Source organism: Pinus tabuliformis, chromosome 8, assembly GCF_031772625.1.
Source record: "Pinus tabuliformis cultivar Carrire ecotype Pingquan chromosome 8, CPIR1, whole genome shotgun sequence".
In the NCBI taxonomy this organism is placed as follows: domain Eukaryota; kingdom Viridiplantae; phylum Streptophyta; class Pinopsida; order Pinales; family Pinaceae; genus Pinus; species Pinus tabuliformis.
This window is the reverse complement of record NC_142294.1, coordinates 596,543,817-596,568,468: the sequence shown is the minus strand read 5'-3', so window position 1 is coordinate 596,568,468 and position 24,652 is coordinate 596,543,817. Positions and strand designations below refer to the sequence as shown.

The 24,652-nt window shown below is 36.2% G+C and overlaps 1 pseudogene; it reads left to right on the top strand.

The window, feature by feature from the left end:
- The window catches only part of LOC149236889 (bet1-like protein At4g14600), a 35,338-nt pseudogene extending 10,936 nt beyond the window's left edge, over nt 1-24,402 (top strand).
- The last annotated feature ends 250 nt before the right edge of the window (nt 24,403-24,652 follow it).

Here is a 24,652-nt window from a genome sequence, read left to right as displayed (position 1 = left end):
TCAACTAGCATTCTAACATCCTTATATGTATTCCCTGTGTTTCTTCAACTATCAGTAGATTTCAGACAAAGGACATTCTTTCTTCCAATTAAAAAAAAATCATAGATGAATGTCATTCTCATCTAGAATCACCAATATTATCTGCAACAGCCCTGCCCATCCTTAAAATGATGAAAATAATTTGCATCCCTCAAAACAATTTTTCTCCTGGAAATATGACAGTTAACTTGACAGTGATGTGACAGTCAACAAAAACACATAGATTATTCAAGAGTCTTAGAGTTGTTCAAGGCAATCTGTTGATGAGTACAAAAGGAATGGCCTGCTTCTCACAATGATTCCACATCGTGCAACACTAGCTTAATATTTACCATTGGGTACATGCTTAATATTCACAGTTCGATACGTATCCTGCTGACTTCATCTGCCCATCTAATTTTTCCAACTTCGGATAAATCTCTTATTTTTGTGGATGCATGTTATCTCTTACAGCAAATACTGAAAATTGGGTTTCTGAATTGAATCCAGCTACATCTTGCTAACTTTTTTAAGCCTTTTCCTTTTGTCATTGTTCTTATCTTTGCTACTTCATCCCACATGCCACTTGAAAAAAAAAAAAAAAAAAATTGACATGAGGGCATACGTTCCATGGTTCTGTGGCTGCAATTCCAGAAGGCCATCTGCTACATGTCTACCTATTTCCATCTATCCATGAATTATGCACCCACCTAGCAATGCTCCCCACACAAGAGGATTAGTTTCAACTAGAGTTTTGTTGATAAAGTCTTACACCTCATCCAAGTTCCCAACACAGCCAAGAAGGTGGATCGTGCAACAAAAGTTCTCTACTCTAGTAGTGACACTATACTCTGCAATTATCAAATTGAAATATTTACAACCTTTGTCCACTAGACCAACATGACTTCAAACACATAGCACACCTATAACGGTGACAAAATCGAGACAAATTACTGCTTGCATCATCTACCCAAATAATTTGAGAACCCCATACCTTAGCCATGCTGAGCACATCCAACAATTATGGAATTTCATGAAACCACATTTCTTTCAAGAATTTTCTCAAAAGCCTTCAGTGAATCCTCTACTTCCCACATTTTGCATACATGTCAACAAGGGCACTCGCCATGATAACGCCTAATCTAAATCTTGGTATAAAGTGGGCATGGACCTCCTTACCTTGTTGTAGAGATGCATGTTCAACAAACACAACCAAAACACTGCCCAAAGTGAATTGTTCTTGCTTTATCCTTATACATGTCGACATGTCTTGGTACATACTAGAGAAGATAAGTGTGTTGCAAGTGTCAAAATCAAGTTCGATGATTTTAACTGACATGTTATCCCTAATTCTAAATGTCGCCTCTAATTTTCCACTCCTACAATAGCCATGGATAACATCATTGTAAATAGAAACAACTAGAGTCAACCCCCTGTCCAACATATTGTCCAAGAGTCATTTAGTTGCCTCCAACTCTCCTTTTACACATAACCCATTGATGAGTATCTTGAAAGTATCAACATTAGAAGCTAGACCCTTTCTGATCATCTTCTCCTGCTCTTTTAAAGCTTACTGCATTCTATCTTCCTTGCAATAACCATGATGTTGGCATTATGATTCTGGTATGGCTTTATGATACATATGTTGTACTTGATGGCAACCCACTCATCTCAGATGATAAATTATAGTGCAGAAAAGTTCACGCACTTATATGCAAGAAAAGCTTATTCTATGTAGAGAAAAGTTCACGCACTTATATGCAGAGAAAAGTTTATTTCATGTAGAGAAAAGTTCACACACTTTTATGCAGAGAAAAGTTTATTTCATGTAGAGAAAAAGTTCACACACTTTCATGTTGGAGAACTTACCTTTGGTCCATGGTAGTTAGTCCTTGGTATTTGAACCTATGGTTTTGGACCATGGTACCTCGTCAAAAGTGTTGATCTCATGCAATTTCATGGTTGGTTCATGGTATTTGTCCGACAGTTTTTGATCCTATGGTTTTGGCCCATGGTATTGCATCCAAAAGTGTTGATCTCACGTACTTTCATGGTTGGTTCATGGTATTAGTCCAATAGTTTTTTGATCCTATGGTTTTGGCTCGTGGTATTGATCCATGATTTGAGGAAGAGCTTGCCTATATAAAGCAAAGGAGATCACTTGGCTAATTCATTCTTGCAAATCGAATATCTTAAGATCTGAAATATTGGGTTATTGTTTTAAAAGTTTGATCTATGAAAGGGAAGTTGAAAGCGAATCTGTGAAGGGTGATCTCTCGAGCGCTGCAGCTGCGGAAGTGCGGAGGTGCCACAGAAGGCGCAGTGTGGAGGCGCCACAGAAGGCGCAGTGCGGAGACGCCATAGAGGCGCCACAGAAGGCGCAGTGCGGAGACACCACAGAGGCGCCATAGAAGGCGCAGTGCGGAGGCACCACAGAAGGCGCAGTGCGGAGACGCCACAGAGGAGCCACAGAAGGCGCAGTGCAGAGGCGCCACAGAAGGTGCAGTGCAGAGGTGCCACAGAAGGCGCAGTGCGGAGGCGCCACAGAAGGCGCAGTGCGGAGGCGCCACAGAAGGCGCAGGTGCGGAGGTAGTACAGATATCCACAGATCTATAACAATCTGGTTGATAACTCTCATAATATCATTGTATATGTATGGATCTGGTGATTGGGTGATTCAAAAGGTTGTTTGATTATGAGCTTCAATGTTGTTGTTGGATCCAGTTTGAAAATTTATGAAAAGTGGTCCTTGAAAGAAAAGAAGTAGGGGGTTGTAGCTCCCTTCCAGGAGAGACTGGAAAACGAGAGAGAGTTGTAGCTCTCTGCAAGTTGCAGCCTGCGTACTGGTAAAGGACTGCACCAGTACAAAATCATTGTAACAGGAGTTTCTAATTTGAAAGAAGATAGAGACATATTGCAGCAGGTGGTTTTCACCCACATTGGGTTTCCACCTTATATCTGGTGTTCTTTGGTGTGACTATCTATTTTTCTTGTTCATGCTCATTATTTTATGGTACTGATATGCAAAAATAATTCAAAGTGTAAATAAGGAAGATTTGTTAAAAGAACTTGATAATACTGATTCACCCCCCCCCCTCTCAGTATTATTTTCAACAATTGGTATCAGAGCAGGTCCTTCAGAGAAGCTTGATCGCTTGAAGGTAGATCATTCATCATGAGAAACTACGAGAGAGAAGCATCAATCAGGCCACCAATTTTTGATGGGACGAACTTCAATTATTGGAAGACAAGAGTTACTGCCTATCTTCAATCTCTTGGTATAGAAGTTTGGGATATCATAGAGACAGGCTACACTTTTCCTTCAGCTACTCCTACAGATTCGGCCGAGAAGAAGAAATATGAAACAAATGCGAAAGCAGTCAATACTCTATTGGGATGCTTATCCCAATCGGAATTCGTGAATGTAATGCACTATAAATCCGCAAAAGAAATATGGGACAAAATTGTCACGAGCTATGAAGGAGACGAACAGGTAAAGCGTGCTAAACTTCAAACTTTCAGGATTCAGTATGAGAATCTCAGAATGTATAATGATGAAAGTGTGGCTAACTATTTCCTTAGGATAGATGAAATTGTTAACTGCATGAAAAACTTGGGTGAAGAAATAAAAGAGGCTATTGTGGTTGAAAAAGTCCTAAGATCCTTGTCCCCCAAGTTTGAATCTAAAGTGTCCGCTATAGAGGAAAAAGAAAATCTACAAACTCTCACCATGTCTCAACTACATGGAATTCTAACTGCTTATGAAATGAGAAACGGAGGTCCATCAGACAGAAGAGAAGCGACTTTCAAGGCTTCAGGCAAAGGAGATTACTATGAAGCAAGTCACGTGCCAGAAGAAGAAGAAGAAGAATCAAATTTTGTCAGAAATCTTCAAAGGGGTTCTGGAAGGTTCAGAGGTAAGGTACCTTTTAAATGTTTTTCTTGTGGAAGAGTAGGTCATTATGCTGCAAAATGTCCTTATAAGGATAAAGGAAAGGAACCTGCTAGATGGAACAAGAAACAGAGTGCAAACAAGAAAAGTTACTACACTCATGAAGATAGTGATGGTCTATCGATTAGTGATGAAGATGAACAAGGTAATGACTATAAACTGTCAATGGCATTTGAAGATGATGATTATATGGATGCTATAGATGTGGATAGCCTTTTTGAAGAAATTACTAGACTCAAGAGATGTATAGAAGAAAAGAATATGATCATTGATACTCTACAATTTCAAATTGATGAAAAGGAAAAACATCTTGAAAAATTAGAAGGTGAAATTGTTGGTCTTAGAAAAGAGATTGAGAAAACAAAAGTTATTAATCTTAAGTTTGTCAAAGGATCTGAAACTTTGGATGAGATTATCAATGTACAGCGTTCTCCACTAAACAAGACAAGTCTGGGCTATAATGGAGAAACTTCTCAAGCAACCACTTCAAAAAGTTATCTTGATGCAGCAAGAAGGAATGAGCAAAAGCACAATGAAGACCATCAAGCAAGGCAGGGATGAATTGCAAACAGAGACTATCAAGGGCAATCCGTTTTAAGGGTGAACAAAAGCTACAACCAGCCACAGGTAAAATCTTCTCAATTTAGTTCAAGAATGGATGACAATAGAAATTACAATCATTTGGCCAGTAGATTTGATAACCGCAGAAATTTCTTCAATGGACAATGTTTCTCTTGCCATAACTTTGGTCACAAAGCAGCTCAATGTGTTGCATATAAAACAATCATGACTAGAGAAGCTCAAAAACAAAGAAGTATGATCGGGATTACAAAAAGGACCTATAACAACTTTTCGGCTCTTGAAAATGAAGTTGAATGTTCTATTTGCAATAACTTTGGTCATGAAGATTCTGAATGCAGGAGCAGGTTTCAGCAGACAAAGGAACAAGCCTCAATCACCAAAACATGGAGAATAAAGGAACCACAAACAGAAAGATGTGGGATAGCATTCTATGCAGAGGGACAGGAAAATCTATGGTACATTGATAGTGGATGTTCGAAGCATATGACAGGTGATAAAGAAAAACTTGAGTCATATTCTGCTCTAGAAAAGGGAAAGAAAGTTTCTTTTGGAAGTGATACTCCTGCAACTATAAAAGGAAAAGGCACTGCTCAGTTAAAAGAAAAGGTCAAGGCTGGAAATGTTTTGTATGTTGATGGATTGAAACATAATCTTCTAAGTGTCAGCCAGATGTGTGATCAAGGAACCGAGGTGATATTTAGAACAAATGGATGTCTTGTTCGTGATCTTGATACAGGTAAAACGGTGATCAAAGGTAAAAGAACTCCAAATAATCTATACGTATTTGAAGAAGGACAACAACAATGCTATCTAAGCAAGGATGATGAACACTGGCTATGGCATCAGAGGTTGGGGCATCTAAGCTTTTCACAAATAAGGAAAGCATGCAAATATCAGGCAGTTCGCGATCTTCTAGATATCAAAATTCCAGACAACACCACATGCAAATCATGTCAGTTTGGAAAGCAAACCAGAACTAATTTTCCAGAGAAGGAAGGATCAGCTAGCATGCCTCTTGAGCTAGTACATACAGATACATGTGGTCCATTCAGAAAAAGAACACCTCGAGGAGAAGAATACTTGATATTATTCATTGACGATTTCTCCAGGTTTGTCTGGTTAGGACTAATGAAGCACAAAGATGAAGCATTCGAAAAATTCAAATCCTTCAAAGCCTTGGTTGAAAATGAATCAGGATACAAAATTAAGTGCCTCAGATCTGACAGAGGTGGGGAGTTTACCTCGAATGAATTTTTCGATTTCTGTGAAGAACATGGGATAAGAAGAGAATTCTCTACAGCTAGAACTCCTCAGCAAAATGGAGTTGTGGAAAGAATGAACATAACAGTCCAACAAATGGCTCGTGCTATGCTTGATGAGTCGAGTACTCCCGCAACTTTCTAGGGTGAAGCTGCACATGCTGCGGTTGTTATTCTCAACAAAACAAATGTTCGTGTTAACAGCACTCAAACCCCTCATGAGCTCTGGTGTGGTGAGACTCCTTCGGTGAAGCACTTCAAAATCTTTGGGAGCAAATGTTATATTAAGAATACTGATGAGCAAATTGGCAAACTTGAACCTAGAGCAGATGAAGGCATTCTTCTTGGTTATTCTCCACATAGCAAAGCATACAAGTGCTACAATAAAAGACTTGGCAGAATTGTTGACAGCATTGATGTAGTGGTTGATGAGAAGGGATACATTCCTAGGCAAGTACATCATGAAGACATCGAAGAAGATGAAGGCTACCCTCAAAGACAGAATGATGAAGAAGAAGAACCTCAAGAAGAACCAGAGGAGCAGACAAGAATAGAAGAGAAGACTCCATCCAGATATGTTCAGAAGAATCATCCAGAATCTCAGATTGTGGGGCAGAAAGAAGCAGGTGTACAAACAAGAAGAACAATTGCAGAAGCTTCAAGCTATTTGGCATTACTCTCTTCCACTGAACCACAAAATGTGAAAGAGGCATGCAAAGATGAATGTTGGGTCAAAGCAATGGATGAAGAACTTGAGCAGATCGAAAAGAACAACACTTGGGAGTTGGTTCCTAGACCAAAAGATAAGAATGTTATAGGAACAAAATGGGTCTTCAAAAATAAATTGAATGAAAATGGAGAAGTAATTAGAAACAAGGCCAGACTTGTTTGTAAAGGGTATGCGCAGCAAGAAGGAATAGATTTTGAAGAAACTTTGCTCCTGTTGCAAGACTTGAGGCCATCCGAATGTTCCTTGCTCTCTCAAGCTTTCAAAACTTCAAAGTATTTCAAATGGACGTGAAATCAGCCTTTCTGAATGGAGACTTAGAAGAAGAAGTATATATTGAGCAGCCAGATGGTTTCATTCTTGGAAATGATCCAAATCTTGTATGCAGATTGAAAAAGGCTCTCTATGGTCTCAAACAAGCTCCAAGGGCTTGGTACTATCGTTTGGACAAATATCTTCATCAACAAGGTTTTTCAAAAGGATCAGCAGATAGCAATCTTTATATAAAAGTTGAAAATGACAAATTGCTAATACTTGTTGTGTATGTAGATGACATTATCTTTGGCAGCAATGAAGAAGCTATGAGTGAAAGCTTTGCCTTGGTCATGCAGAAAGAATTTGAAATGTCCTTGCTGGGAGAACTGACATATTTCCTTGGTTTGCAAATCCAACAAAAGGAAGGAGGAATCTTTTTGTCTCAAACCAAGTATCTCAAACAGATTTTGAAGAAATATGGCATGGAAGATGCAAAACCAGTATGTACACCCATGGTCACAGGATGTAGCCTCAGTGCAAATGATGAATCTGCAGCAGTACATCAACCAACCTACAGATCTATGATTGGAAGTCTACTTTATCTGACAGGTACCTGACCGGACATCATGCATGCAATTGGATTAGTTGGAAGATTTCAGGCAAATCCGAAGGAGACTCATCTTCAGGCAGTGAAGAGAATTTTCAAATATCTTCAAGGGACTCAAAATTATGGTTTATGGTATCCTAGAGATACAAATCTCACACTTCATGCTTATACAAATGCCGATTGGGCCGGAAGCGTGGATGACAGGAAGAGCACAAGTGTTGGCGCATTCTTTATGGGTTCCAGACTAGTATCTTGGTTTAGCAAGAAATAGAGTTCGATTGCCTTATCTACAGCTGAAGCAGAATATGTTGCTACTGTATCTTGCTACACTCAACTCCTTTGGATGATGCAGACCTTGCAGGATTTTCAAATCACTTGTACACCACCTATCTCCATCTTATGTGATAACACAAGTGCAATCAGCATCTCAAAGAACCCAGTCATGCATTCAAAAACCAAGCACATACCAATCAAGTATCATTTTCTTCGGGAACAAGTGCTTGAACAGAAGGTCAAGTTGGAGTATGTCCCTTCTAAGGAACAAGTTGCTGATATACTCACCAAACCATTGCCCAGGGAGACTTTTGAATACCTCAGGCAAAAGCTGGGGGTTGTTGATGCATCATCTTGTTGTTGAATCTCTTCTGATTGTTGGTTGTACGGGAATATGCGTACATGTGCTGGGTTGCGGATTGGTTGAAGATCAAATAGCACTGGTTCAGGGGGAGCTTATAATGCATTGTTGGCATTATGGAGGATGTACAGAAGGCGATCATGGATGCTGATCTGAATATTACTGCAATATGTCTCTATCTCTTTCATGGTCATTTATGGTGTTTGGTGGATTATGTTTCTTCTTTACAGATCTGGTTCATATTCAGGGGGAGCATAACCCTTTGCCCTTGATGTCAAAGGGGGAGAATGAGCTGAAGATTTTGAGGTTGCCATCAAGTCCAAAGGGGGAGATTGTTGGCATTATGATTCTGGTATGGCTTTATGATACATATGTTGTACTTGATGGCAACCCATTCATCTCAGATGATAAATTATAGTGCAGAAAAGTTCACGCACTTATATGCAGAGAAAAGCTTATTCTATGTAGAGAAAAGTTCACGCACTTATATGCAGAGAAAAGTTTATTTCATGTAGAGAAAAGTTCACGCATTTTTATGCAGAGAAAAGTTTATTTCATGTAGAGAAAAGTTTATTTCATGTAGAGAAAAAGTTCACGCACTTTCATGTTGGAGAACTTACCTTTGGTCCATGGTAGTTAGTCCTTGGTATTTGAACCTATGGTTTTGGACCATGGTACCTCGCCAAAAGTGTTGATCTCACGCAATTTCATGGTTGGTTCATGGTATTTGTCCGACAGTTTTTGATCCTATGGTTTTGGCCCGTGGTATTGCATCCAAAAGTGTTGATCTCACGTACTTTCATGGTTGGTTCATGGTATTAGTCCAACAGTTTCTTGATCCTATGGTTTTGGCTCGTGGTATTGATCTATGATTTGAGGAAGAGCTTGCCTATATAAATCAAAGGAGATCACTTGGCTAATTCATTCTTGCAAATCGAATATCTTAAGATCTGAAATATTGGGTTATTGTTTTAAAGGTTTGATCTATGAAAGGGAAGTTGAAAGCGAATCTGTGAAGGGTGATCTCTCGAGCGCTGCAGCTGCGGAAGTGCGGAGGCGCCACAGAAGGCGCAGTGCGGAGGCGCCACAGAAGGCGCAGTGCGGAGAAGCCATAGAGGCGCCACAGAAGGCGCAGTGCGGAGACGCCACAGAGGCGCCACAGAAGGTGCAGTGCGGAGGTGCCACAGAAGGCGCAGTGCAGAGGCACCACGGAAGGCGCAGTGCGGAGGCGCCACAGAAGGCGTAGGTGCAGTGGTCGCGGCTCCACAGAAGGCGCAGGTGCGGAGGTAGTACAAATATCCGCAGATCTATACCAATCTGGTTGATAACTCTCATAATATCATTGTATATGTATGGATCTGGTGATTGGGTGATTCAGAAGGTTGTTTGATTATGAGCTTCAATGTTGTTGTTGGATCCAGTTTGAAAATTTATGAAAAGTGGTCCTTGAAAGAAAAGAAGTAGGGGGTTGTAGCTCCCTTCCAGGAGAGACTGGAAAACGAGAGAGAGTTGTAGCTCTCTGCAGGTTGCAGCCTGCGTACTGGTAAAGGACTGCACCAGTACAAAATCATTGTAACAGGAGTTTCTAATTTGAAAGAAGATAGAGACATATTGCAGCAGGTGGTTTTCACCCACATTGGGTTTCCACCTTATATCTGGTGTTCTTTGGTGTGACTATCTGTTTTTCTTGTTCATGCTCATTATTTTATGGTACTGATATGCAAAAATAATTCAAAGTGTAAATAAGAAGATTTGTTAAAAGAACTTGATAATACTGATTCACCCCCCCCTCTCAGTATTATTTTCAACACATGAATTAATAGATTATAGACTAAAATAGTGTGTCGTAACCCATTATCGATCATGCACTAAATTTTTTTATTAGCTGCATTTGTTTCTCTTTGTATTCAAAGTCAAGTAATGAACAATATGCATATGTATGGTTCTGAAAAAATGGCTTTTGAGAGCATTTCATCCATTACAACCAATGTCTCCTGAATATTGCCTTCCTACAAGTTCCCATGAATTAGTGTGGCATAAATGCTTTTTTTGGAGTACATTACCTTTCTTTAGTATTTGAATAGAAATATTATGAGCTTCTTGAATATCTTCATCTTCCCAAAGCCCACCAACAACCTTTTCGTTGAAAACTTTGGTAGGAGGAGGAAAACCTTTGTGAATCATTTCCTCCAAGAAATTCAATGCCATCCTTAAATTCCCACTATGGCAATGGCTGTATATAATATTGACATAGCTACTGTTTTTGGGAGTCAAACCCCTTTCCTATTTTTCATTAAACCATTCATTTGCTTCTTCTAGCTGTCTTCCTTTATACAACCCTTCAATCAGTGTAGTATATGCAACATTCAATACTATAACTTTTCTAAAAATGTCATCATGGATTTTGTCTAGCTGTTCAACATTGCCCTTGAGGCAATTGATCTCCACAACTGCAGAGAAAATTGTTGATGTAGGAACTAATCCTTGGTCTAACATTTGAAATATAAGATTATTTACTTCCTTTACCATTCCAATATTACAAAGTATGCTACTGAATGAACTATAGCTAGTATGTCAAGGAGAAGACCATGTTCTAGCATTAGACCGTGTAGCTCTGTAACATGTCCAATGCTTCCCTTCTGCAAATGAGTTTCAATTAAAACTGTATAAATTTGAAATCTTGGTTTCAATCTCCTTTGTTGAAATTTTTGTAGGAGGCAGTTAACATCCTTAAAATTACCTATCCTGTAAAGACCTTTGATAAGTGCACTAAGTTTTAATTTGAGGCACAAAGCCTCCTTGTGAAATGAGATAATTCACAAGATCAATAGCCTCTAACGCTTTAGTTTCCTTGCAATATCCATCAGTAAGTAAATCATAGGTAAAATAGTCAGTAACGTAGTCTGTTTGATGGATGGCTTATATAATTTTGGGGGCTTCTAGTAGCTTACCCCTATAACAAAAAGTTTCAACAACATAAATACAAGTATTAGTAGTTGGAAAAAATCCCCTTTCTTGCCTTTATTTAAATATTTCCATCACTAATTCCAGTTGTTCCATATGATCTAAAGCTTTAAGAAGCATATTGCAACAATGAACGTCACTTGCAAAGACTTGTAATATGTCAGCGATTTTTGGCATCATTTTACGTTGTGCACAAGTCTTGTTCAGCTTGTTAAGGACTATAGGTATCAAATAGACCTAATATGTAGAAATTAATGCCCTAAAAATGCCTGAAATTCAGGTTTGATACTTGCATGCAATAACAGAATGATCCATTACAACCTGTGCATCACTGTACAACTTTTCCCTTATCAATATATGAATCAGAGTTAAGTGAAATTTTGTAGTTTGTTGAATATATTGTTTGTCTAACCAGCTGAATAATTTCAATGCCAATCCAACATCATCCTGGATTTCAAGCAATACTTGAATTATAGCACATGGAATCAATTTAGATGATAATTCCTCCAACATATCTCAATGATGTCCCTTCAACAAATTACATACAGTAGCAACATTCCTAGAATTAACTTCCTAAGTGTAAACACATTGTTTTTATTCTTCACAAATTTCAGTGTCGAACTTCTACGAGACTACCTCTACTAAAATATATCTTGTTTCGGTAGCATGATCAAGAAAATAGTTAATCCTGTGATCCAAGTATTTTGTACTTATGGCATCAAACTCTTTCCATCTCCCTAAACTATTTTGAATTTCAAGCCTTCTTAGCAGGCGTATTTTTGCAAGTGTTATGGCTTTAAACATCATATAGGGTTTAAAATTCATTATTTTAGCAGCTCTATACAGCCAACAAAACCTCAATTCACAGAGCACGAGGCCTTTCATACTAGGGTCCCACTTTTGCTTGTGTTTTCCCAACCCATATGTCATGTCGAAAAAAGGATAAGGATGGGTTCTGTACTTGCGGATCTAACAAAACTAATGCCCTTAGACCTCATTAATAAAAAGGCCAACACCCAAGAAATACTATTCCCATCATTTTCACTCTTGGTACAGTGATGTGGGTCCAATTAGCTATGGTTGGCTTGTTTTTCATGGTTTGGTTTTATATATAGCTTTCTTCTCACCTAGCATGGGACCAGTTCCATGGACAATCAATTCCGAAATGTATCCTTCAAAATATAGAAGTATGTGTGGAGGCATTGTTGCAACATTTGCTGGATATTTAATTTGATTGTTTCATAGAGATTCCTATCTTTTATTGGTGTGTTGGGCACATCCAAAACATTTATAGTATCTGTCGCTATTGTTGGGGTTGCATTCCTTTTTTTCCTTGCTTTTTCTCCTAAGATGAAAGGCCTGACCTTCGAGGAGGTCGATAAATTATGACAAGGGAGATCATATAATGGTAGTATAGGTAAGGAAAGTTATTTTAACAGACCCCTTCTCAATGATCATCATACATTCTGAAGTAGAAAATCAGATGTTGAAATCTCTCATGAGAGAGTGCATTCAAATCAATTGTTGCAAATCTATGGATGACATTTTTGAGGTATTGTAGGAGCATGTACAACTTAAATGGCATATCATTGATCATATCGATAGGCTTTTCATAGTGGCATATCAACATGTTTTGCATGGTGTTGGTGTCATAATTTGCACTATTTCTTGATAAGACATTGTTAATATTTTTGAAAATTCCATTGGATATGTTGGATAATAAATTATTCTACATACATCATTCATCAACATCCCCTTTGAAAACCTTTTGCATTTCTCACACTCCCCAAATATAGGAATTTTAATTTAGCACTACATTTGCATATGAAAAGGATATATGTTTTATGCTTTCCCTGAATTGGGATATACATCATCCCGCTCTATTAAAGTTACATCATGTGTAGATTAGGTTAGGCACAAACCAATGGGATTTTTTCGGTTAGTCTCCTAAAACTTGTTGTGGTCCAAATGCTTTAGGTATCGGTATTTGCCCACTGTTGTTTTTTGGAATGATGATCTTCAACTGGAAATACAAATATAGACTAAAGAAATGCATCACCAAGCTGAGTTTGGAGTTGTTGCACATTGGAGGTACAAGGATGGTGAGGAAACACACTCTTCCTTCATCGCTCAGATGGTTGAGTGGGCATGATGGGTGCTAATGTGGAACAATGATATTATGGAAACTAAAGTACGGTTATCTCCCTAGGATGCAAACGTGATACCAACTTTCCCTTTCCCTTCTCATAAAGTTGGTTGCCCACATGTGGATAAATTATGTAGCCCACCATGTGGCACAAATGATAGTATCCGTCTAATTATGTTGGAAGATGATAAAGCGAGTATAATTTTCTTAAAAACACCATATTATGATGTAGTTTCTTTGATATATGCTTGTTTTGAAATTCATTTTCTAATCTTTTACACAATTTTTTATGTATGTTTTTTGAAATTTCTACTATAAGTTGGGAAAAATACTAAGCAGGGGGGTGAATCAGTGTTTTAAAAAATCACAATAATAATTTTCTTATTTGAAATGTATACGCGACTTGACTGAACCCAACTAGCATATATACACGACTGTTGTAAAAGAAACTAGTGTATTCTTAGTAAACTTGTAAAACAACTAATTATTTATCTGTTAAAATTTGAACCAAAATGTAGGAGATTTATCAGGCATTTGATAAATAGTAAATAGGTGTAGTAAGAACCGAATAGACTATCACACATATGTAAACACACATGAACACCAGGATTTAAGGTGGTAACCCAATGAGGGAGAAAACCATTGTTGTTGTCATCTTTGTCTTCAAAAATTATTAATATCAAAAACTTCTTACATTCTTGTATTGGTGCAGACTCATACCAGTACGCAGGAACCAACCTACTGAAGGCTACAACCTTCACTCGTTCTCCAAGAAAATTTTGAGTTCAGTAATTTCTTCAAAGAAATCCTTCTCTTCTAATGCATCGACAAACTTATCATTAGACTCATTAGTATTTTTCTCAAAAGCCATGAGTAATTTAAGATCTTGATCAGATTCACCTCTTCACTATTTGACAAGCCATCGCTATCTTCATGAGTATAATAACTTCTTCTACTGTAAAACTGTCTCCTATTACCTTTTGCAGAATCCTTCCCTTTGTCGTGGTTGTATTTTATGAGGACATTTACTAGCATAATGACCAACTCTACCACAAGCAAAATATTTGAAGGGAATCTTACCTCTGAACCTTTCGGTGCCTAGTTGAAGTTTCTTTACAAAGTTCACCTCATCTTCTTTTGATATGTATGTTGATTCCTTGCATTCCTCCTTTTATTTTCCTTTTTCAGATGCTTTAAATGCGGCTTCTATGAGTTCTGAGGGACCTCCTTTCCTCAATTCAAAAGCAGCCAGGATCCCATGAAGTTGAACAACCAGTAAGAGTCTACGGATCCTACTTCTCTTCAATGGAAAACACTTTTGACTCGAATTTAGGAGTTAGAGATCTTAATATTTTCTCTACTAAAGTAGTGTCCTTTATTTCTTCACCTAATTTTTTCATGTGATTTATAATCTCATGTATACTTAGAAATAAACTAGCAATGCTTTCATCATTATGCATTCTAAGAGCTTTATATTGAATTCTGAGAGTTTGGAGTTTAGCACTTATTATGTTGGTATCGCCTTCATATCTTTCAATGATTCCGTTTGATATTTCTTTTGTTTTGTTTAGCTACATAACTTTGAAAAATTATGATTTTGTGAGACTTCCCAATAAAGCATTGACAACTTTGGCATTGGTTTCATACGTCTTCTTTTTTGCTGCATCTATGGGAACTGCAGTTGGATATTGGTAACCTCCTTCCACAATTTCGCAAAAATCTGCTCCAAGGGACTGAAGATAGGATCTGGCTCTTGTCTTCCAATATATAAAATTATTTCCATTGAAGAGTGGTGGTCTGATAGATGTCGATCTGTTTTTATTGCTCATCTTGGGAGATCTTCCTTCAAGCAATCAAGCTTCTTTTAAAGGACCTGCTCTTAAACCAATTGTTGGGAAAAATACTTACAAGGGGGGTGAACTAGTGTTTTAAAAACTCACAATAATAATTTTCTTTTCTGAAATGTATACACGACTTGACTGAACCCAACTAGTGTATATACATGACTATTGTAAAAGAAACTAGTGTATGCTCAGTAAACTTGTAAAACAACTAATTCTTTATCTGTTAAACTTTGAACAATAATTTAGGAGATTTATCATCCATTTGATAAGTAGTAAATAGGTGTAGTAAGAATAGAATAAAGTATCACACATAAGTAAACACACATTAACACTAGGATTTAAGGTGGAAACCCAATGAGGGAGACAACCACTGTTGTTTTTGTCTCAGTATTCAAAACTTATTATTATAAAAAACTTCTTACATTCTTGTACTGGTGTAGACTCATACAAATATGGAGGAACCCACCTACTAAAGGCTACAACCTTCACTTGTTCTCCAGCTCCTACCGGAAGGGAGCTCCAACCCCCTGATCTGATTAACAGCTACTATTGGTAGGAAGCTTTGAATTCCTCACTAAACGCTCCAACCCTCAGCAACATCCATGGACCACGTTTCATCAAATTTTTAGACTAGATCCAATATCAATATTTATACTCAATAAGCACTAAAATACAATCATAAATCTATGACACAGAATCAACCAATCATTGAAACCCAAACAAATGACACTTAATCAAAACTCAACCAATCAAATGGAACATTTAGATCACTGTAACCAATACATAGAAATGATCTCAGAGTATTGCATCAAAAAATAGAATCAACTGCAACCCTGATCATTAATTTGCCAAAATGTATACGTTATTTCACTTAAGGCAATTCACGTGCATACGCCCTTTTCTGTAGAGAAACCTGCATATAGATATTAATATACTGAAAACTAAAAAATTGAACACTGCAATTTCGGAAAAGAACAATAAATCATACTCAAATCTACTGGAAAACTCTGAACAAATCACACAATTGCCTCTAATCTTCAATCACAATCAACAAGTAATCTTAACATTCTTCAATCAATTAATAACCAAATTCAACTTCATCATTCAATCAGATCTACTTCATACATTATCATTCAACCTAGATCAACATGGTGACATCATTGACAGACAACAGAGAAACAACATGACTGATCAGGTTGATCAATCATTTATGAACTAAAACCCCTTACCTTATATACATGACTTTGCAGAAGTGAACCGGCGTGTATACGCGCTTTTCCTGGAACCAACCAACGTATAGATCTACAAATTTTGACCTAAAATTGTGCAGCTCTTCAAAACTTCAAAAAGACCCAGATCATAATAATCAGAGATAAAAACATGCATCATTACTTAGCTCCATTCAATCCTTGAGAATATCATACAATGAAAATTCATTTCAGGTCTCATGATCCTGATCCATCATTGTATTCATCGGTGCATAATTATTTTAGATCATTGTGATAATTATGGCCCTTACAATGAAAATATACTTCAGATTGAAGTATTCATCAAAAACCCTTTCACTTGCACACTTTTCACTTTGATCTACACCTCTTTATATAGTTTAGCCCTTATCGAATACCACAGGTCAAAACTACATTAGTGCTAATGGTAATCTTTGATGGGATCAATATTCGTTGTCGCACTCATTACTGTGGGCCAATACCATGGTAAGTGCCCCTGGTTTTTAGAATACCATGGTGCAAAAACCATACGCTAATTTTATTCACTAAACTCGCGTGCATACATGACTTGGCTTAAAAAACCCGACATATAATTCTTGAACTTCCAACTTTATCGTTCCTCTGAACTGAATCTTCCGAAATATCATGCATTCTCTCACATCTGTATTCATTATAGTATTCTATTGTATTCATTCTATCACCTCTTAACTAACCTGTGAATTCTGTTACAAGTGAGTTATAATCAAGGACAACACATGCATCATAATGCCAACACCATCATATTAATTTCATGAATAAATGATTTCTTATTATTGTTAACTAAATGAATGTGCAACAACTACCTCCAAATTCAATTGTGAAGGATTTTATAGACAAAATAAGATATGGTAGTTCACTTTTTACATCTTATTGTTTGCCAATACAAGAGGAGTTGAGGCGAAGAGTGAAGCACAAAATCATTACTGATCCTTGTCAGAAGCTGAAAATGGGTCTTTAATTGAATTGACTTTGTCAATACCACATACATTTTTTATTGAATACAGGAAAGAAATAAGTTGAACGTTTTGGTAAGGCAGATGAATGTCAAGATCCAACAAGAATATGCTAGGAAAGAATTCGCAAGTCGCAACTATGACATCACTCATGTAGCAATTGGGCAATTGTTTTTGCAGTGAACTAGAAAGGATGGTGACCAAAGATTTACCTCACTGAATGCCAGTCAACAACAAAGTTCAATGTCATTAAACCAATATGCTTTTTATGATCTCAGCACGTCACTTATGGAAATTGAAACTAGGTTGGAAGGATAACAATCATTCCTCATAACCACTAGAGATAAACCCAATTGAAAACTTTCTTTGTGGAGCTTATCATTAATATCATTATGGCCACAATTGTTTTGTAACAAATTCATTCTACTCTTTAAATAATTTAAAGCACATTATTTTAGCAAGGCTAGGAGATAGGTATGGATAACTAGGAAAGGAAGGTTTGGGATTGTCTGGGTTGTTTCTATTTCACTTCTTTAGAGAAAATGATATATTCAAATACAAACTCAATTCAAATCAAACTAAAATAGGGAAGCCTAATTATGAAGATGTTTCTCTCTCCACTACCTTACAATTTCGTTAATGTTTTTGAATTATACTTGAATTTCACTGATAATAACCTCGATTTATATATTCCTTTTAATGCCAAATTGACATCACATTAAACACAAAAACATCCCATTAAGTATGACCTAAATATGGTTCAAATAATCTCAAATTTAGCCCATGCACGTGGCAGAGTAATTTCTTAGATGTAAAGTTTTATTAGAGGCACTATTTGTTTGTTTATTTTGGTTAGAAAAAGGGTTTACTCTTGGTTTTATGTGAATTTCAATTTATCATTTGTAACATGTTGAGAAGTGGAAAAGATTAATGTGTGACATTTATCTTTCAGAAATTGATGTTGAATGAAAGGATAAATAGTTTAAGAAATCTACAGTCTTCTTTGGTATAGGCAGAAGAACATCTAAAACACTACCTACAAATACACCATAAATAGATTTTGAACACAAGTAATATATGGAATTTTCTTTTGGAGATATGTTATTTTTTCTACCCAAGATATCACAATAACAAAAATATTTATATTCTAGGAATTGCTTGAGGACCTCATTAAGGTTTATTTTTCTTATGTCCTACTTCAAGATTGATACCTTCTCATGAGAGGAAGGCTTTCAATATGAATTAATATGTTCATGAAATATACTAGATTCAAATTTTATAGATATAAAAGATGAAAAAAAATGTCAATTTCTTCGCTTGATTGTTACTTGACTCTCATGTGGGAAAGTTACAGGAAATGGGATTGGAAAAAGGAAGGGGAGACAATGTAGAACATGTCTTTGATATGATTCATTTGTTGTTGGAGATCCTTCGGGCACCTAAACCATCAACTTTGTAAATGTTTCTAGTAGGGATTCCTATGGTTTTTAATGTTGTGATTCTTTCACCTCATGGTTATTTTGGGGAAACAAATGTTTTAGGAACTCTAGACAAGAAACTGGTGGACATGTAAATAAATTTGTTATAATTGCAATGTTCATTCCACGATATCCTCTCTTATTGTTTTATTTATTTTGAATGTTTCTTTTGATTTTGTTTTTTCTTTTAACTATGAAAATGAAAATACTTGGTATCATGTCCATTTAAAAAACATCCAAATCTTGAAGATGAGTTTAGTATTACACAATATTAATTGAAATCCTTTTAGTTGCTTTTTGTTAAAATATTTTCATGACTATTAAAAAACTTTCATGTTGTTATTTGAGCACATGTTGTCTATATACTTTACCAATTTCACGTGTTAGAGAATGAAATGTTGTTGTGAATAAAACAACAATGGTTAAACATCACACCGCATATTATTTGTTTTAAGAAGTTATCAACAACCTAAGTTTTTTAACATGTAACTTAATTGGCATGATTGCGCCTAAGCTTTCTCTGAAGGTTGAATATAACAAAGTTACTGACATTTTATTTTCTATGGTGATATTTATTCGCTTTGTCTATACATGTCATATGGCTACATATTGCCACTATCCACAACTGAACATATCTTGTTCGCTTTTCTTTATTTTATGGGGGAAAATGACATTGGGATTGTTGATGTTGAGGTATATGTCGTATGAATATTTTATAGTCTACTTTAGTTTATATTCAAGTATTCATCATCTTTCATGTCTTATACTCTGCAGTGTATCTTGTTTCATTTTCAGGAGAGGAACTCAATATTGATGGTAAGAAGCAGGAATTGAAGAAAGAGGAGAACAATAACACTAGAGTGACAAATGCAAAATGAGAGAGAGAAGAGAACCGGTCTAGTGATACCCTTAGAGAAAAATATATCTTGCATAAGACACACACATAGAGACTAATGGTCAAGTATTCGAAGTTGGTAAATTCACTTGCAATGCCTTGGCAACATAGTGATAATGTTTTGAAATGTCGATGAAATAGTATTTCATGTGTAAATTGTAGTCCAACCAATATTATGTTGGAAACTCATATTGTAATACTTGACATTTTATATAATAAAATTTATCTGGTTGAAATTATTTTTACGCCGTAATGTGTTTCCCTCTGAAAAAGCATTCCCTAAAATGCCACTCTGTCTCCTTTAGCACCCTTTGATCAATTGTTAGACGATTCAAAAAATCTTAACCATTAGATCTCATCACCGCCACAACTGCTTCAACTGTCAAGCCCATGAACCCTAACCACCTGAACTATGAGCCTAAAACCCCATAGACGCAACCCATTTTCTCAAAGCTTCCACTTTTTTCTACTTAAAGCTAGCCACACGAAAAATAATGTGGAGAAGAGATGCCATTACTTCTTGAATGGACACAACATGGTGGTGGCTGCCTTCTTTACCTGCCCAGGAATGTCGGCAGCCGCTAAATCTTATTCTTATGTGATGCCATATTTTGAGACATGTCCTTTAAATTTATGGGGAGTTTGATTTCAATGGTGGCATTCCTCCCATACAATCGTTCTGGAAACCCATACAATTTCTCTTCTCAAACGGTTGCTTCAATTTTTTGTTGATGGCACCGGTGCCCAGAGGGAATTTTGCTTACGCTTTAGGGCCCTTCCGATGAAGGTACCATTCCATCATTTTCCTTTCAATTTTTTCAATTAAGCACACCCATTTCTATTTTATCAATTTCATGGAGATATGCATGCGGTGATATTGATTGTTTTTTGTAGAGAGGGGTTGAGCAGGAGATCGAATCCCCAGAGCGAACAATTGTAGTTGAGGGTCAATCCAATTCATGGGGACCTGGATGAAGAGATTGATGGATTGCATCATAAGGTTTCCCATCTCAAAAATGTAGGCCATGCATCCCATATTTGTTAACCCTTGTTTGTCTACAAACCCCAATAAAGGGATCTTGTATTGAGCTTTGTACTGAAATCTGTAATTTTCGAAGTAGTTTGTGAAGGTAATCTTGGCCTTTTTGTATTATTTTCATCAACTTCCAGATAGCTCAGGAGATAGAGTCAGAGGCTAGGTTCCAGAATGGGTTTCTCAGCCAGCTGGTAAGGATGAATTCTCTCAATATTTCCTTTTCTTGAAAATGATGCTCAAACTTATCAGAAATGTAATCATATCACAAATATATGATCACCCTCTAAGGAATTTAGGGAAAACTATGCAAGAAAAAGAATAAAAAGAGAGGACAGCCTCATGCTCAAAATCTTAATCGGTCTGTCTGCAGGTTAACATATCAGAACAAAACTTACGCGACTGTAGTTTGATGCAATATTTATTTTCTTCCTTTTTAGAAGTTATTTTGATAAACACGCCTCAGGGTCGAGGTTTCACCACATTGCATAGACTTTCTTCTGCTCAGGTGCCATGCCTGATGGGTTTCTATTCTGCCATAGCTGCACAGGGCTTACACGGTCCCTTACCCCTTTTTGACATGACATTAGGGTGGGGCAGACGAGATCAAGAAAGAAAACCCCAATGGATGGCTTAATTTTTATTTTTGGGTTACCAATTTTTTTGTTAAATCACATGTAAGATGGAATGTGGTGTACATTGTTGTTTCAGTAATAGAAAATTGATAGCATATTTTGTGACATTAAGAAAATAATGTTGGACTATATTCATGGTCTTAGAAATCGGTTTTTAATTATGATAGAAATGTGAAGGCAAACCTCACTGTTGGATTACTGCGTCGAACAAAAGCATATCATTTGAGGCTTTTCAATTGAGTTTGTGTTAAATGCAGATTTTAGGCTGGAATTTTGCACTCACTAACTTATTTTTGTAGGGAAGAGAAGTCTCCCAAGAAAATCAGAACAAAACAGAGGTCTATTTCCAAATTTTGTTTGAGAGTCAATAAATTACAAAACTGAGTATACTTTGAGTATATATTTTTGCTCAGGAAGGATTACTTGGAGTATATATTTTTGACCAGGAAGGATTGATGTTAGAACCCTTTTTTTGGATTATTTATGTAATGATTCTATTTTTATTGTTTAATCAATTGTCCTGTCTTTCATTATAAAAATAAATTGAAGGAAACACGGAAAGAGGAAAAGACAACAACAGGGGTGTATCTTAAGAATTTTCATGTGAAACTGCTGATCAATATGATGTGAGAAGCTGGTAAGGTATTAATTCTTGGTTTAGGTCTTAAATACTGTCGGGGTTGTGAGTTTTTTCATGGTCCATTTAAATCAAGGATTAGGTTTCACCGTTGGTATCCTAAATCTTTTTCAGCATTTTCTTTCATGCATTGAACGTCCATTTCTGGATGTTGTTTAGTGTTGAAATCAATAATTCTTACAACATTTGGGTTTATAAATTAGAAACAACGAAATCTATTTTAAATTGTAGAAGGAAATCAATTTTATCTCATTGATGAATTCTCAATCCATGAGATAACTGTAGTTGAAATTAATTCACTGACATGTTGATGATGTAATTGATACAGGTTTGTGATTTTTTATTCTTGATAGCTTCAACAAGTTGTTAGTTTAAATCAGATGGAAAGGATTCTTTGCTCTCACCTATAACTAAAATGTAGGAAAATGTTAGGTCATTTACAACATTTTCACATACAATGGTTTAGTGACTTCCTATTCCTCACATCAATGAAAGTGTTAAGTTTAGAGTGTTGCCCATCAAGATTCTTAATTTAAGAGTTATCCATAATTTGAGTCTATCAATAATACCATGAATTCTAACTTGCAATACACTAGATTCAACAAACCTAGTGTCGTGTACCAATTGTGTCAACAAGGGCAAAGAAGTCATTTCCAGGACCCAAAAGCTGAAGAAGGGACTCTACCAGATGGCATGTCACTAATTCTCGAACTAGGTGTTAGCTTGGATATCAGAGGCATTGACGAGAGAAACTGGGTTTCACATGGATTTAATAGTGACGAGAAAACCAATGGAGGAGCTCAGGATCAATCAGGATGCTACTATTGTTATCCTACCACCCCATATAGGGCTCAAAGATCAGGGCATGACGTTTTCCACAGCTCTACAATAAAATAAAATGAGGAATAAATTGTTGCTACTATTTTTTTCATTATGATAGAACTGTGAAGGCAAACCTCACTGTTGGATTACTGCGTCGACCAAAAGCATATCATTTGAGGCTTTTCAATTGAATTTGTGTGAAATGCATATTCTAGGCTGTAATTTTTCATTCACTAACTTATTTTTGTAGGGAAAAGAAGTCTCTCAAAAAAATCAGAACAAAACAGAGATCTATTTCCAAATTTTGTTTGAGAGTTAATAAATTACAAAACTGAGTATACTTTGAGTATATATTTTTGACCAGGAAGGATTGATGTCAGAACCCTTTTTTTGGATCATTTATGTAATGCTTCTGTTTTTATTGTTTAAGCAATTTTCATGTCTTTCATTATAAAAAGAAATTGAAGGAAACCTGGCAATAGGAAAATACCACAACAGGGGTGTATCTTAAGAATTTTCATGTGAAACTATTGATCAATATGATGTGAGAAGCCGGTAAGGTATTAATTCTTGGTTTAGGTCTTAAATACTGTCAGGTTTTTTAGTTTTTTCATGATCCATTTAAATCAAGGATTAGGTTTCAGCGTTGGCATTCTAAATCTTTTTCATCATTTTCTTTCATGCATTGAACGTCCATTTCCAGATGTTGTTTAGTGTTGAAATCAATAATTCTTACAACAATCAGAAATAGATCTCTGTTTTATTCTGATTTTTTTGAGAGACTTCTCTTTCCTACAAAAATAAGTTAGTGAAGGCAAAATTCCAACCTAGAATCTTCATTTCACACAAATTCAATTGAAAAGCCTCAAATGAGATGCTTTTGGTCGACGTAGTAATCCAACAATGAGGTTTGCCTTCACATTTCTATCATAATGAAAAAAAAACAGCAGCAACAATTTATTCCTGATTTTATTTTATTGTAGAGCTATGGAAAACGCCATGCCCCGATCTTTGAGCCCTATATGGGGTGGCAGGATGACGATAGTAGCATCTTGATCGATTCTGATCTCCATCGGTTTTATCATCATTTGGGTTTATAAATTAGAAACAATGAGATCTATTTTAAATTATAGAAGTAAATCAATTATATCTCATTGATGAATTCTCAATCCATGAGACAATTGCAGTTGAAATTAACTCACTAACACGTTGATGATGTAATTGATACAAGTTTGTGATTTTTTATTCTTGATAGCTTCAACAAGATGTTAGTTTAAGTCAGATTGAAAGGATTCTTTGCTCTCACCTATAACCAAAATATAGGAAAATGGTAGGTCATTTACAACATTTTCACATATAATTAAAATACAGGAAAAGTTCTAGGCCATTTACAGCATTGCACAGTTATATTCTATTGAATGGTTGCTTCTTGTTCTTTTGGGTATTTTTTATTAATTTTCCGTCTCTAATTTGTGTAGATTATTTTTAAAAGTTGCCTTCTTTATCTGATTATGTAATGACATGGTTGTCACAGGAAATGACAATGATTAAATCTCAAGCTGGAGTTAAGAACAACATGAAAAGATTAAACAAAAATATAATACATAAGGGTTCTAATCATGTAATGCATGTAATTATCTTTGGTTTGTTATGCTTCTTCATTGTATATCTGTTATCCAAGGTGTAGAAAAGATGAGCAAATGGATTAAAAGTGACAATAATTCGAGATTGAGGGCTGTTTCACCTATTCTCATAGTTTTAGCACAGACCCAATATGGGTTGTTGGAGAGGAGAAGGTAGGTTGTCCTCACTTACCCATTTTCTTGTTTACAGTGCATTTTACGTAAACAACTCCTTTGACTATTTTCAGTGTTTCATTCCCATGATCTAGATCTATGGTATTCTATATACTCCAAATTTAGGAAAAGCAAAGAACATGTGCTTTG